This window comes from Gadus morhua, chromosome 23, assembly GCF_902167405.1.
Source record: "Gadus morhua chromosome 23, gadMor3.0, whole genome shotgun sequence".
NCBI lineage: Eukaryota > Metazoa > Chordata > Actinopteri > Gadiformes > Gadidae > Gadus > Gadus morhua.
Genome location: NC_044070.1, coordinates 17,479,696 through 17,496,634, shown reverse-complemented (window position 1 = coordinate 17,496,634; position 16,939 = coordinate 17,479,696).

Here is a 16,939-nt window from a genome sequence, read left to right as displayed (position 1 = left end):
ACCCACTGTGTTGATACGTAAGATAATGGTGTTCATGTAAACTAACATCATACAATAATGGTATAAATGTATACATTCTTTAATAGGGTAGTGTTAACCTTAATCCTAATCCTAGCTGCTATGCTAATGCTATACGATGATGCATATTACTGCATTGACTAATGTGAGAGTATGGTTAATTAATGTAGCCTGGTTGTAAAGTGTTACCGCTAAATGTGTTATATTCAACATGTATATCATAAGATATGCATAGCCCACTGCCATCCCCTACTCGTTATCCCCCAATTTACATGAAACAACGTTCCCGAGAATGCTGTGCAAGCCAAATTAACTGTAAGCATAATTAGAGAATTCACTGAGTAATTAGCAGTCAATTAGTCAACGGCCCCTTTACCATCCCGGCTAACTTTGCGTGTGTTCGCCTGCTCCCCTCGTCACAACGATCTGGTCCACGTTCAGCCGCTGGCTTAATGTGGAGAAGCCGCTCTCCAGCACGGAGCAATCACCGACACCATAAGCACAGGGTGTGTGTGGGTGTGGGTGAGTGTGTGTTGGGTTATGTGCGTTTGTCCCAGAGAGTGACTGCGTTTGGTATGTGTGGTTGCCCATCCCCAATCTAATAGCGTTAGCGGTACAGGCTAGTGTGTGTGTGTGTGTGTGTGTGTGTTCTCGATGAGAGGAGGAAGATGAGCTATAATATCTCTATATATCAATGTATACCTCTGTATATGAAAGAAGATGTAGGGTCCACTAGAGATATATCCAACCCGGTCTCACGAAAATACGTGACACTGTCACATTATTTGCTCTATTGAAACGTGATCAGGGACACGTATTTTCAAATTTTTCGTGTCAAAAAGTGACAAATTTCTAACTCATGTATTTCAATTGGAAGTATTTGTCGTGTCACTAAGCACGACTTCCAAACTAAGGTTCTGTCCGGGAGCGTTCTCCCTAACATTTTTTGTTAAAAATTGTCTGTGATAACAGACAATTGACAGCTTTTGGCCACCCGTTTCTACTTAAACTTGTCTGTGATAACTAACAATATGACAGCTTTAGGCCACCCGTTTCTACTTTCACCTTTGATTCTGAGAAATTGTGACAAATGCAGGTGCGCTGCTCTGTAGGCAAACCGTGAAGGAAAAATGGGTAGCTGCTTCATCTGTTCTTTTTAGAATTGTATGTCTTGATGTTTTGATCTAGCCATAGATCTATTGTCTTGTTTTTGGCTATGTGAATGGAAGTCCGCGTCGATGCCTCGCAAGTCAAGTGTCGCGAGCGGACGTTGCCATGACATCTAGAAATCGTACTGTATTTAATGGGTTATCATTAATATTGATGTGTAGGGGTTGATTATAACTCGTGAATAATATTGGTTATACCACAGTCTGGGGGAATACTCGTATTCTGATTGGCTGTGGGGTGTGTATTAACTCCTGATATAGGCCTACAGACACCTGCTAAGTAGTTCAAGTCAGTGTTTAGATTCTCTGCCCGACCCAATCCGACCCGCGGGCCGGTGTTGTGCCAAAAGGTGATCAGCTGCTAGAAAGTGATTTCAGCCGCGGGAGCGCGCACAGCCTGTTAAAGCTAGGCTATATCGCCTCGAAACATGTATGCGGCAGCAAAGTATGATCAGTCATACTAGTCAATAGCACTACAGGACTATTGTCCGCTGTATTAACACATATCTATTTTAAGGTGGGAAGACTTCAACGTTGTACCCACGTCTGATCAGTCATACTAGTCAATAGCACTACAGGACTATTGTCCGTGAGTCAATTATCCTTCTTTAGCCTATATCCTTCAAGTTCATTCTTCGCCAGAGTGAATTCAATTCTCTAGCACCACACAAGTGGCTGCTGGTCGAGGTAAACTTTTTTTTTTACGCCGCAACCATCACATTTGTATTAATTTAGATTTTGTACAGTCTGAGATATTATTACTAATGTAATAATTTTTTTCAGACAATTGAGTGCTACCTCAGAGCCATACTGAATGTGAAAGAAAAGGAAAAGAATATCCACAACCATTATTCTGCCGGAGTCATAGTTTTTGGAGCACGGTCTGCCATGTCCAATCACTCATTACGCAAGGTAAAAATGCTAAAATTGTATCAAAGCTAACATTATTAAACATTTAGAAGATGAAAAGCTCTCTAAAATATGTTTGTTAATAATTACAGCTTAACTTTGACAACTACAATGGAGTCATAGGATGCATGAATGTTGCAAATAACCACTGGAAATCCTGGTAACAACCTTAATGAACATATTACAAAATATATCCTCAATAATAATACTCCAACCAACCAAAATGTGTTTGTCATGGATTCCTTGGGTCAAGATGAGGACAAAGAGTCAGGCGTTGCTGCGGAACGGTTTCGGTAGGGTCCGCTAATAATAATGTAGATTACATTTTAATAAATGTGATCAGTTAATTTTGTTTTAATTTTGTATTATTTTTTATTTAACATTAAGAATGATGTAATGTAACGTTTTTTTGTTTGTTTGTAGCAAAGTAGGCCCTCATCGAATTAAAATTACAATCAGGATGAAATATGTTTTGAATCTTTCAACCATCACTACAGCCAGTTCTTCAGGAGGCGGCAGAACCGCTAACAGAAGACTGATTGGGTGGATGTAAAGTGGCAGCAAGCCTAAATCAAGCACAGCATTCAAAATGATGGTTGTAACTGGTGTTTTCGTCATGAAGGTAATGTCTTCATCCCCTGATAAATAGTTTGAATAATTTTTTTCTTTTTTTTTTTTAGGCTTGATTGTTGTAAAAACATGACTGCTATGGGGTTGTGCTGAGTGCAGAACACAGACAAGGAAAATGGATGAAGTTAAACTGATTTATTGTTAGAAGAATCCTGGGCAGTGAAGTGGCTGTAGCAGGGGTAAGATCAAAATGGTGAAGTGTCTGGGCAGGGGTAGCTGAGTGGCAGATGTCTGGCTGGACCTGAGCATCATAACAAAAGTATGAGCTTGGTAGAACATGAACCTAACTTGACACTTGGACAAACTATCCAACTAAGAGGCAGGAACGCCATAATAATAACGGCATCCTTAATTTTTTTTCTCCTAAAAGTTTCTACTCTGTATTTCTATGATAAAACAGATGGCTACAGACATGGTGGAGGCTTTTCCCGTTGTCCCACAGGGAATAGAAATACCCACATCACTAAAGGACTTAAAAGGCCGGAGGATCACCATGGCAAAAACCATACTGCAGTGCTCTGGTTTGTAGAATGAACAAAATTGGTACTATAGAGTAACTTCTTCAAAAACAGTTATTATTATTATTAGTCTTAATTATCCATTTTATTTTATTCGTTACTCTGGCTCATGACCCATCCACCGACATGGAGGGAGCAGGATAAATGGCATGTGATGGGGAGTTGGCGTATATTTGTGTTTATATCCATTATTTACCCCTCCTTTAATCAACAGTGAAAGTAATTTGTAAAATCACTATATTTTAGTCTTCAGTGAAACAGACCATTGTTCCAGTTGCGGCCAGGAGAATCCCACTGGACAGAAGGGAAACACAAAATGGGTAATTTAAGTTAACATTTTTGAATACGCAGAGTAGCACTGTAAAATCGCCCCTTCAATGGATACGGCTTTGGCTTTGGCTAACATTTGATATCAGATATACAATTAGCATTTTTTTTCAAGAAAGCCTAATCTAATGTGATTTAAAATGTATTTCAGGTTGAATGCACTAAATGCAAGAGGTGGTACCATCCGACCTGCATGGCCATGTCGGATGAAGAATGGGAAAAAGAGGAAGTAGCATTGAAATGGTGCTGATTTACCGTACAAGATGTCTACGTTACATATCTGACTTTGAATGTGCCTGGTATGTGTGTAATGTATAAAGTAAACATAACGGATAGAATTCCTTCCAATTCCTGGCTGTAAAATTCATTTTAGTTTAATCACTTTGCTTTAGCAACTCGCAATTAATGCTAAACTACCTGAAAGGTTGTATGTTTCATGCCAAAATAAATATTTGCATGCTTGATCTAAATTAAGAGCAGCAAATTCTGAAGAAAAATAAGTCAAAATAGAAAATGAGAAATGCATGTAAATGATGCTCTCTGTTATTATTCTGTCTAAGAATCTTGGAAAAGTGTTTTAAAGGGAAGCAAGAAGCTGTGAAATCTTCAATGTGAGTTTATGAACACATCGGTTTGGTGGTTTGGTGTTTATCTTTAAAAACAAGGGAGGTATTACAACACTTTTTTTTTTTGTGCTAATCCACAATGATTTTCAATTTTGAAAGCATGTCTTGTGTTCAAGGTTCAAGGTTTTTTATTAAATGTCCCAAGAGGGCAAATTAGTTCACAGCGAAGGAGGTAGTGGCTAAAAACTCACGACAGAACAAGACATCAATGTGTTGTCTTTTTAGTGGACTCTGCATTAACATGTGGTTCATCTGACTCCCTTGATATTGCTTGATTAACAAATACATTTCTTTTTAACAGGGAACTATGTAGCCAATCAAATGTCTTCCTCGTTTTCAGCAAATCACATGAGTGCTGAACTTGTCTCTGTATTTAATATTTCCTAAAGTTCAGAGATTTTTTCCCTGTAATTATACAAAAAGTTTTGATTCCTACAAAAACTGATTATTGTGATGAAATAAAAAGCTGTATATATTATACCATTTTAACTACAAGATTTGGCTTGATCAAATGTGTTGATGATTATCAACACATTTTAAAGCATATAAAAATTGTCACTATCATTTTCTGCCAGGAAAACTCCAATGTGTCATATTTTCGCTTTAAAACATGACGGCTGATAAAAGAGACAGGATTTGTTCTTATCTACCCCATATAGCCCACATGAACGTTATAGTGTCAGTTTGGAGCAGAAATATAATTTTAACTACAAGATTCGGCTTCAGATCATTTTCTGGCAGGAGGGAAACGACTGAAATGTCTTATATTTGCCCATGTAAAGGTGTTTCAGCTGGTAATAGACACTGGGTGGTCTATTATCTATTTACTGTGATACTCATGTGATACTCAGGAAGGTTATCAACTCATTTAATGCAAATAAAACATTTTAGTACCAAAAGAGGGCTTGAGATCATTTTCTGGCAGGAGGGAAATGACTGAAATGTCTTATATTTGCCCATGTAAAGGCGTATCAGCTGGTAATACACTGGGTGGGATATAATCTATGTAATGTGATGCTCATGAATGTACTCAACTCATTTTAAGGCAAATAAAACCTTTCAGTACCAAGAGAGGGCTTGTGATCATTTTCTGGCAGGAGCGAAAAGACTGAAATGTTTTATATTTGACCATGTAAAGGTGTTTCAGATGGTAATAGACACAGGATGGGAGATACTCTATGTAATGTGATACTCATGAATGCTATCGACGCATTTTAAGACGTATAAAAGATTTCAGTACCAAGAGGGCTTGAGATCATTTTCTGGCAGGAGGAAAACGACTCCAATGTGTCATATTCTCGCTTTAAAACGTATTGCAGCTGATAAAAGAGACTGGATTTGTTCTTATCTACCCCACATAGCCCACATGAATGTTAGTGTCAGTTTGAACCCTAATCTATTTAATGTGATAGGACCTACTCATGAATGTTATCAATTCATTTTGAGAAGAAAAAAACTTCCTTCTTGAAAAATCTATAAACTGGGAAAATAATGCATAGTAAGAAAATACATGTTTGTCTGTATGGTGTGAGGTCCTTTAAGATCAAACACAGAGCTGAAATAGCCTCTCACTGTTACCAGAGGGCGCCGGACCTGCGTTGAGTTTTACTAATTAACTCCCCTGCCGCAGCTCGCCTGCCATGTGGTTTTCTTAATCAGTTAATTGGTTGCATCTGGTGCGTTTCACTTAAGAGGGAACCGGACAGTTCGTTTTTGTCCTCCACTGTTGGGCAGTGTAGCGTCTCCCAAATGCGGTATGTTGTGTTCCCAGAAACCCCAACGTGTGTGTACTGTTTTGAGTTCTGTTGTGACTTATTTGACATCTCTTCCTGTTTCACAAGTTAAAGACTTTTTGAAGTAAAGAGGAGCCTCTCATCTGAACCTGATGTGAGTAGAATTGTTTGGCAAAGCACAACTTACGTGACTTGTAGCCTATGTTGAATATAATTCACTGATAATGTGTGAAGGAAATCGGGGATTGTGGCGGATTAACTCATTTGAAATTTAATTAATGGTTCTAGGCCTACCTGAAGGTAACATTTTAGAGACTATACTTTCAAACTTGTCAAAGTAAGAGGTAAATCACTCTTGACTAATGACAGTCAAATAATTAGTATAACTTGTATTAAAAAGCTGGATTAGTTAATTATCTTAATCATTATTTAAAGGTTGGATGATCCCAAAAGCCCTGAATTTGTATTGTCATTAATTTATCTGATTTAATGGAGATGGTAGATGTGGGACAGTGCCCAAGTTTGGGGACCATGAGTAAACTGTTCCTTCCTTCAAAGGTCTATCATGGATATTTAACTGCAGTTCTGTGAGTATCCCAACTTAACCATGAAGATGAACTGCAAACTGTAAGTCATTAGTTTCTCATTACTCTTGGGCTCATTGATGTATTTGGATTCCTGGTGAGTTAACCCGTTACCTGAAGGTTGATCTCAGTAATAAGGGTGTTTTATAGGTTCATGGGTTACTTAGGTGTTTGGTTTATGTTGGTTTTAATGATTTGTTAAAATGGTTACAGGCTCCACGTTATTGTTGTAAGCTGGTGTAATGGGTTGTGTTCTGATGTCTTCAGTCTTCTTTCCAGCTACTCTCCTGAGCTCTGCATCTTCATCACATGAGTGTTGCTTTACTGATGAGGGTGTGGTCTGAGTGAGCGGAGGTGCATACTGGGATACAGAGCTGTCTGAATTCTACAGGTCTGTAGACACGCCCCCTCAGGGGATACAGAGTGTTTGAGAAACCGTTGTGACGTCAGTTACATGGACTAGAATGTTCTTTAAGATGGAGACGGGGATTCAGAAGGAGAAACGACAGGGGGAGATGAGGGGGCTCCTCATCTCAACAGCTAAAACACAACTTCAGTCTGACACAGAGAACCATGGAACACATTCAACAGTCCCCTCCAGACATCGTGACTCCTCAGGAACAGTTTCATTACCAAGAAGGTCTTAATTGGGGCCATTCCAAGATGGATCTTGCTCCTCAAGAGTCACCCCCCTCCACTGGGTGGTCTTCTGAACAGATGACCTCCTTCCTGTCCTCAGGCTGACTAAAGCTGCACCGTTTGCATCTGTGAAGGCCCCTCATTCAGGAAACCACTGGACTACAAAGACATGACTTCAGAGACGTTGAATCAACCTGGGACACATTTTGGAGACGCCAAGCATAATCCATCACCAATGTGGGACGCCACTGAAAAATGTTGCACATAATTTACTTCTCTGGAGACATTGGTTGTTCTGGGTGCCCTGGCAGGGGAGCTGGGGTTGGATGATGGAACGTTATTCGGCATGAGGTTTTTACCCTGCATGATTGTTTGGCCTTTTGTGGCTCAGTGGTGTGTGTGTTTGGGTTTGACATGAGATGGATGATTTTTGATCGCTAGGGTTCTGTGTGTCTCACACCTGGCATGGGGTTCTACGTGTGTGTCTGGCCTGCTTTGACAGTGATAATGTTCACACGGGGGTCTGTGTGATTTGCTTGCGATATTGGAATGGTCAACTAAATCATACCTGATGGACGGCCACACGTTTACTTACGGGCCTCCAGTAGACATGAAGAGCCCAGAGCGACGCTGCAGAGCGACATCCAACACACTGGACAGGAAGGAGGGTATCCACCTCCCAAGTGTAAAAGGATGCAAAAAGCGTGTTCAGATCAGTGACTTCAAACTAGGACTACACCAATCAGGATCAATGGAGGATGGACACCTAAAGGAATTCCAAAAGGAGAGTGACGTTGGAAAGGGACCTAAATGGATATTCAAGATAACCTTCAGACCTGTAATGAGACGGCTCTTCCTACCTGGCTGGATTGATGGAGAGCCCTGTGGATCTTGTCTTGCTCTCAGTTGCACGTCTTCTCAGGCTGAACTGTATTTGTTTTGGACAGGACTAGCTGAACGATTGGTTCTCTTAAATCAGAACCAATTTGGGAACTCCAACTAGTGCACTCTTCGAGCTGAAGTTGTGCTCTTCGAGCTGAAGTTGTACGCTGAGGAGGTAAGGAAACCTTCACTGGGGCTTCAAGGTGTAAAGAGGAGGAAGTTTCAAAGTGTTCGATGGTACTCTGATGAAGACCGTTGTTTTGTTCCACTGGCTGAGAGGAAGAACCCTCACTCCTCCTCTTGGCCTTTCTTCTCTGATAATCCTGGCGCCATCTTGAAGGATATTCCAGCTCATGTAACTAATGTCAAGACAGATTCTCAAACACTTGGTTTCTCCTGAGGAGCGTGTCTATAGAACTGAAGACTTTAGAAAGCACTGTATCCCAGCATGCATCTCTGCTCACTCAGACCACACCGCCATGAGTAGGATGCAACATTCTTGTGATGGAGATGTAGAGTTGTATAAGTAACGAGGGAGCAGACAAAGGTAATTAGAACACAATGGCATGTCAAGTCTGTAAATCTTTAAACCATGAAGATGGTTGGATAGTTCAGGAATAGGGCTTCTTTTTATTATGGGCGGTCCTTTCACTCAGATGCCCACTTCTCACTGGACCTGTACATGTGTTGGCTGGCTGGCATGATTTGCTGTTGGTGATGAGGCGGTCAGGGTGACGTTGCAGGGCTATGGTCGGCTCTCTGTGAGCTCAACGTTTAGATTTGCTCTGTATGGTTTGTACCCTGAATAATCTAGATAATTGTAAAATGTAGACACGGTTTTGATTTGAATGATTTTAGGTTTAAAGTTGTTGTGGGACGTACATGGTAGTTTGGTTCTTCGTACGGTTTTGAGTGATATAACTTGTACACACTGGGTGCATAATAATGTAAAGGTACACTGAATAGAAGTAATGACCAACAGCAACAAACTGATCTCCTCAAGGTAAGTCTGTTGGCTGTTTTTTAATGAAGACCATCGCTGGACTTCAGGATCTTCCTCCGTTCAGCTCAAGGTGAGGCGCTGGTTATGTTTTTTCTTTGGTTGGTTCCGGCCGGAATGTTCGGATTCCAGTCGGACGGTTTCTGCTTCCCGCCGTGGAAGGTTCTGAGTGCGGTCACTTTATTTAGTCCCAATGGTTAGCATAGAACGTTGTAGTCTTGACAACCTTAAGAAACCACCTGCCAGTTAGTTGGGACGGGAGTCCCCTGAGGGAATCTGGCAGAACGTTCTGGATTGTATTCGCGTAACCTCGAGCTGTTGCCAACTATTTTTCAGTCGTTTCCATTGGGAATTGTTACCCCTTATCTTAAACAACTTAAGTTTGATATTAAATACATACTGACGCGTACGTCGTACAATATGTTGATCATTTCCGATGGTTGCGCCGTACTTTAACCACGATGACGTGACGCGACTCTCGCTGCGTACAAAACGGCGTTCTACTTGCGGGCCCATTTTTTACATCAGTGACGGATGAAAATCATTTCAAGGCGTCATTTCAACGGAACCCAGCACCTGAATATGGCTGAGTATATTTGATTTAATATCGATACTGCTTAGTGTTCTTTTTTGCTTCAGCTTTTGTACGTTCTAAATATCTGCTGTCATTAATTGTCACAGAAGTTAAACCCTACCAAATGGAATGACGTTAAACAACGACTTTGGTGCAGAGTTACCAACTGGATAATATCAAAGCTAAAATAATGGCCGTCCTTCCAACATGTTACAGTAGAAGATACTCTAGAACTGTACAGGTTAAAAAGGTAACATGTAGTTTGTCCCAAGGTGTCTGCCTCCTCACCCAGAGCAAGACCTCCACCTCCTCACCCAGAGCCAGACCTCCACCTCCGGCCAGAAGTCCTCCAAAACAGGTCAGTGCTCTGGTGTGTGAGTAGAGTCTGCTCGGGTCAGTTTCAATGCATGGCCTGAATCAGTTCTTTAAACTTGTGGACTGCTGTCTTCATTCCCAAAAACGGGATGCTCATGTCTGGCCTCTAAAGTCTTTTCTAGCCTTGAGTTATAAAATAATAGTTCAATTAACTGTAACTTGGTTTCGGATGAGTCAATTAAGTTTATTGTTGGGCAAATGCTGATATAAATCTGCTGCTGTAGCTGAAAGGTGAGGCTGAGGCTGGGGACCGGAGGCTTGTGGTGCCAGGATGGACCAGAGACTGAGGCTGGAGACCAGGGGCCTGCAGCACCGGACCAGAGGGTAACCATCACCAAGCTCATCTGAAACACTAAAATCCACGGTAGTTTAGGTCTGGTTTTGATCATCTTATGACCTTAAATCTGTGCCAAGATGTGATTTGAGTTAATTCATACAGGGGTTATGCAAGAGTCATATGAGCCATTATTGTTACTAGTGCTGCTACGACCGTAGCGGATGAATTGCTGAAAGCGAGAAAGTGCAGACGTTGTCTAATTTAAGTGTTTAAATATGTTTAAATTTGTCTTCACTTTTACAAGTGAACTTCAGATGCAGGTGGTGGTGTGTTGCGTCTCCAGGTGATTTACTGCTGAGACCAGTGTTTGTAACCAGACCAGGAATATATGTCTGGGGGAGCCGTGCTGAAGGAGCTGATGGAGGAGTCGTGCTGAAGGCCCTGCCTGGTGGAGGAGCTGGTGGAGGTCCTGCCTGGTGAAGGACGTCTGTCGTGGGGTAGATGGAGCTTGACTCTGAAGTGATCTTCACACTCACAGCCATTTCTTGTAGAATTCTGCTACCACAAACTAATGGCGTTTGTACTATACAGGTGCTGGTCATATTATTAGAATATCATGAAAAAGTTGATTTATTTCATTAATTCCATTCAGAAAGTCAAACCTGTAGAATGTATACATTCATTCCAAACAGACTGATACATTATAAGTGTTTTTTGCCAAAAAGAAGATGATTATAGCTGACAACCAATGAAAACCCTAAATTCAACATCTCAGAAAATTAGAATATGGTGAAAAGGTCAGATATTGAAGACACCTGGTGCCACACTCTAATTAGCTAACTAACTCAAAACACCTGGAAAAGCCTTTAAATGGTCTCTCGTTTTGATTCTGTATGACACACAATCATGGGGAAGACTGCTGACTTGACAACTGTCCAAAAGATGACCATTGATACTTTAAAGAAGGAGGGCAAGACACAAAAGGTCATTGCCAAAGAGGTTGGATGTTCCCAGAGCTCTGTGTCCAAGCACATTAATAGAGAGGCGAAGGGAAGAAAAAGATGTGGTAGAAAAGAGTGTACAAGCAAGAGGGATAAACGCGCCCTGGAGAGGATTGTCAAACAAAACTGATTCAAAAATGTGGGGGAGATCCACAAAGAGTGGACTGTAGCTGGAGTCAGTGCTTCAAGAAGCACCACACACCGACGTATGCAAGATATGGGCTTCAGCTGTCGCATTCCTCGTGTAAAGCCACTCTTGAATAAGAGACAACGTCAAAAGCGTCTCGCCTGGGCTCAAGACAAAAAGGACTGGACTGCTGCTGAGTGGTCCAAAGTTATGTTTTCAGATGAAAGTAAATTTTGTATCTCCTTTGGAAATCAAGGTCCCAGAGTCTGGAGGAAGACAGGAGAGGCACAGAATCCACGTTGCCTGAAGTCCAGTGTAAAATTTCCACAGTCAGTAATGGTCTGGGGTGCCATGTCATCTGCTGCTGTTGGTCCACTGTGTTTCCTGAGGTCCAGGGTCAATGCAGCAGTCTACCAGGAAGTTTTAGAACACTTTATGCTGCGTGCCGCGGACCAACTTTATGGAGGTGACGATTTCATTTTCCAACATGACTTGGCACCTGCACACAGTGCCAAATCTACCAGTACCTGGTTTAAGGACCATGGTATCCCTCTTCTTGATTGGCCTGCAAACTCACCTGACCTTAACCCCATAGAAAACCTATGGGGTATTGTGAAGCGGAAGATGCGAGATGCCAGACCCAACAATGCTGAAGAGCTGAAGGCCACTATTAAAGCAACCTGGGCTCTCATAACACCTGAGGAGTGCAACAGACTGGTCGACTCCATGCCACGCCGTATTGCTGCAGCAATTCAGGCAAAAGGAGCTGCAACTAAGTATTGATTGCCATACATGCTGAAACTTTCCATGTTCATACTTTTCAGTTGGCCCACATTTCTAAAAAATCATTTTTTGTACTAGTCGTAACTAATATTCTAATTTTCTGAGATACTGAATTTGGGATTTTCAGTAATTGTCAGTACTAATCATCCAAATTAAAAGAAATAAACATTTCAAATATATCACTCTGTGTGTAATGAATTGATATAATATGTAAGTTTCATGTTCTGAATATAATTACTGAAATAAATCAACTTTTTCATGATATTCTAATAATTTGACCAGCACCTGTATATACCAGACGACTACATCTGTTTTACCACATGTTAAAGCAAGTCTTCCGCTGTTTGTTCCAGACCAGGAATCTGTCTGAGGAGAGCTGCTGTATTCCTCGTAAGCTTGTATTTACTTACATGGTTGACTTAAAGGGAAAAATACAGCTGTTCCTTTGACATGCGTTAACCAACTACCGCTGTGTTTTCTTACTAGAACATGTTTCTGGAGCGGAGGCGAGCTGGTAGGGGAGCCGTGAATCTGGAGGATGACCATCACTCTACCAACAAGGATTGTAAGTTTGTATTAACAAAACAAACTGGAAATAAAGGGCTTAAAAATAAGACAAACTGCATGTTTGTTACCAGACTTTAGGGCCAGACTCGCGCTGTTTGTTCCGGACCAGTACTCTGGCTGAGGAGAGCTGATGGAGGAGCCAAGACTCGAGCGAAGAGGACGACATCACTCCACCAACCAGGATCCTCGTAAGATTGCCTAAAATAAACAGAGTGGACTTGTTGTAACGCAGGATTAGTTTGTCCGGTACAAGTTACGGCCCAAGTTTGTTACGCGCCATTAGAGCCCAACTACTCCTGTGTTTGTGACCTTACATTAGAGACAAACTAATCCTGTGTTTGTAACCTTGCATTAGAGCCCAACTACTACTGTGTTTGTTACCTTACATTAGAGACAAACTGCTCCTGCGTTTGTTACCTTACATTAGAGACAAACTACTGTGTTTGTTACCTTTCATTAGAGACAAATTACTACTGTTTGTTACCTTACATTAGAGACGAATTACGTTTGTAACCAGACCAGGAATCTGGAGGACTGATGGAGAAGCCGTACATCTGGAAGGCAAATCCTGAGGACAACCAAGACTCTACCATCAAGGATTTCTCGTAAGTTTGCATTATCTGGACATGGTGGACTAGGTAGGGGGATGGGGGTTCAACTCTCAAACCAATGTTGCCGAGTTCAAGTCTTCAGAATACAGTGATGCGTCCTTGAGCAAGGCGCCCTAAAGCCTGCCTGCTCCTTAATGACTTATTTTTGGTTCAGATAATGTTACATCTTTTGAATATTGAACCTAATCAATGTCCTTGTTTGGTCCGGGCAGATGCACCTGAGCTGAACCTCACCTGATCCTCTTTGGTCGGGGGTAGACACACCTGAGCTGAACCCGCCCTGATCCTAACATCCTGCTGGTCCCGTCTCCTCAGTTTATCTGCGCCTCGTCCTCCAGAAGACCTGCTGAGCTCAGCAGTCTGAGGCTGATGTATCAATGACCTGCAGTGGGAGTTATCTTCTTGACCCCACATGTAACGTGTGCTTCCACACGCCTTTCCCTCACGTCTGTCACTAACCTCACTGATTCACTACTCTCTACTGCTTCCTCTTCTTCTTCCTTCTCTGTTGTTCAAACCTTTACACTGAAGGTGCGTCTTCCTGCCCTCAGAGGGTTCAGCGTTAGGGTTGAGAGTCAGGGTTTAGAGTCAGGGACAGAGCTGGTCAGGGAGGACTGCTTTTACACAAACCTCTTCACTTCCTTTCGGAATGGTGGGGACATTTTGAAAAGATTAATTTGGGAAAATGTTTTCCTCTGCTTTCTTTTACAAAATTGTACTAAACTTCTGTCAAGTGTTTTTGTTTATATATTAAAATCCCACATTGACAAACTGCATGTTTGTTACGAGACTTTAGGGCCAGACTCGCGCTGTTTGTTCTGGACCAGGACTCTGGCTGAGGAGAGCTGATGGAGGAGCCAAGACTCGAGCCAAGAGGACGACATAACTCCACCAACCAGGATCCTCGTAAGATTGCCTAAAATAAACAGAGTGGACTTGTTGTAACGCAGGATTAGTTTGTCCGGTACAAGTTACGGCCCAAGTTTGTTACGCGCCATTAGAGCCCAACTACTCCTGTGTTTGTGACCTTACATTAGAGACAAACTAATCCTGTGTTTGTAACCTTGCATTAGAGCCCAACTACTACTGTGTTTGTTACCTTACATTAGAGACAAACTGCTCCTGCGTTTGTTACCTTACATTAGAGACAAACTACTGTTTGTTACCTTTCATTAGAGACAAATTACTACTGTTTGTTACCTTACATTAGAGACGAATTACGTTTGTAACCAGACCAGGAATCTGGAGGACTGATGGAGAAGCCGTACATCTGGAAGGCAAATCCTGAGGACAACCAAGAAACTACCATCAAGGATTTCTCGTAAGTTTGCATTATCTGGACATGGTGGACTAGGTAGGGGGATGGGGGTTCAACTCTCAAACCAATGTTGCCGAGTTCAAGTCTTCAGAATACAGTGATGCGTCCTTGAGCAAGGCGCCCTAAAGCCTGCCTGCTCCTTAATGACTTATTTTTGGTTCAGATAATGTTACATCTTTTGAATATTGAACCTAATCAATGTCCTTGTTTGGTCCGGGCAGATGCACCTGAGCTGAACCTCACCTGATCCTCTTTGGTCGGGGGTAGACACACCTGAGCTGAACCCGCCCTGATCCTAACATCCTGCTGGTCCCGTCTCCTCAGTTTATCTGCGCCTCGTCCTCCAGAAGACCTGCTGAGCTCAGCAGTCTGAGGCTGATGTATCAATGACCTGCAGTGGGAGTTATCTTCTTGACCCCACATGTAACGTGTGCTTCCACACGCCTTTCCCTCACGTCTGTCACTAACCTCACTAATTCACTACTCTCTACTGCTTCCTCTTCTTCTTCCTTCTCTGTTGTTCAAACCTTTACACTGAAGGTGCGTCTTCCTGCCCTCAGAGGGTTCAGCGTTAGGGTTGAGAGTCAGGGTTTAGAGTCAGGGACAGAGCTGGTCAGGGAGGACTGCTTTTACACAAACCTCTTCACTTCCTTTCGGAATGGTGGGGACATTTTGAAAAGATTAATTTGGGAAAATGTTTTCCTCTGCTTTCTTTTACAAAATTGTACTAAACTTCTGTCAAGTGTTTTTGTTTATATATTAAAATCCCACATTGACAAACTGCATGTTTGTTACGAGACTTTAGGGCCAGACTCGCGCTGTTTGTTCCGGACCAGGACTCTGGCTGAGGAGAGCTGATGGAGGAGCCAAGACTCGAGCGAAGAGGACGACATCACTCCACCAACCAGGATCCTCGTAAGATTGCCTAAAATAAACAGAGTGGACTTGTTGTAACGCAGGATTAGTTTGTCCGGTACAAGTTACGGCCCAAGTTTGTTACGCGCCATTAGAGCCCAACTACTCCTGTGTTTGTGACCTTACATTAGAGACAAACTAATCCTGTGTTTGTAACCTTGCATTAGAGCCCAACTACTACTGTGTTTGTTACCTTACATTAGAGACAAACTGCTCCTGCGTTTGTTACCTTACATTAGAGACAAACTACTGTGTTTGTTACCTTTCATTAGAGACAAATTACTACTGTTTGTTACCTTACATTAGAGACGAATTACGTTTGTAACCAGACCAGGAATCTGGAGGACTGATGGAGAAGCCGTACATCTGGAAGGCAAATCCTGAGGACAACCAGGACTCTACCATCAAGGATTTCTCGTAAGTTTGCATTATCTGGACATGGTGGACTAGGTAGGGGGATGGGGGTTCAACTCTCAAACCAATGTTGCCGAGTTCAAGTCTTCAGAATACAGTGATGCGTCCTTGAGCAAGGCGCCCTAAAGCCTGCCTGCTCCTTAATGACTTATCTTTGGTTCAGATAATGTTACATCTTTTGAATATTGAACCTAATCAATGTCCTTGCTTGGTCTGGGCAGACACACCTGAGCTGAACCTCACCTGATCCTGTTTGGTCAGGGGTAGACACACCTGAGCTCAACCCGCCCTGATCCTGACATCCTGCTGGTCCTGTATCCTCAGTTCATCTGCGCCTCATCCTCCAGAAGACCTGCTGAGCTCAGCAATCTGAGGCTGATGTATCAATGACCTCCAGTGGGAGTGATCTTCTTGACCCCACATGTAACGTGTGCTTCCACACGCCTTTCCCTCACGTCTGTCACTAACCTCACTAATTCACTACTCTACTGCTTCCTCTTCTTCCTTCTCTGTTGTTCGAACCTTTACACTGAAGGCGCGTCTTCCTGCCCTCAGAGGGTTCAGCGGTAGGGTTGAGAGTCAGGGTTTAGAGTCAGGGACAGAGCTGGTCAGGGAGGACTGCTTTTACACAAACCTCTTCACTTCCTTTCGGAATGGTGGTGACATTTTGAAAAGATTAATTTGGGAAAATGTTTTCCTCTGCTTTCTTTTACAAAATTGTACTAAGCTTCTGTCAAGTGTTTTTGTTTATGTATTAAAATCCCACATTGACTTCTACATGTTTGGTACGGTTAATTTAATTGTCATTTAACTTGGTTAATGTCAAGCTAAACTCCTGCAAAACATTTAATCGATGATTGTTATTCAGCAATGTTCACATAATCTATTGTAAAAATATTAAACCTACATATTACTACAAAATTCAAGCCTATTCATGTATTT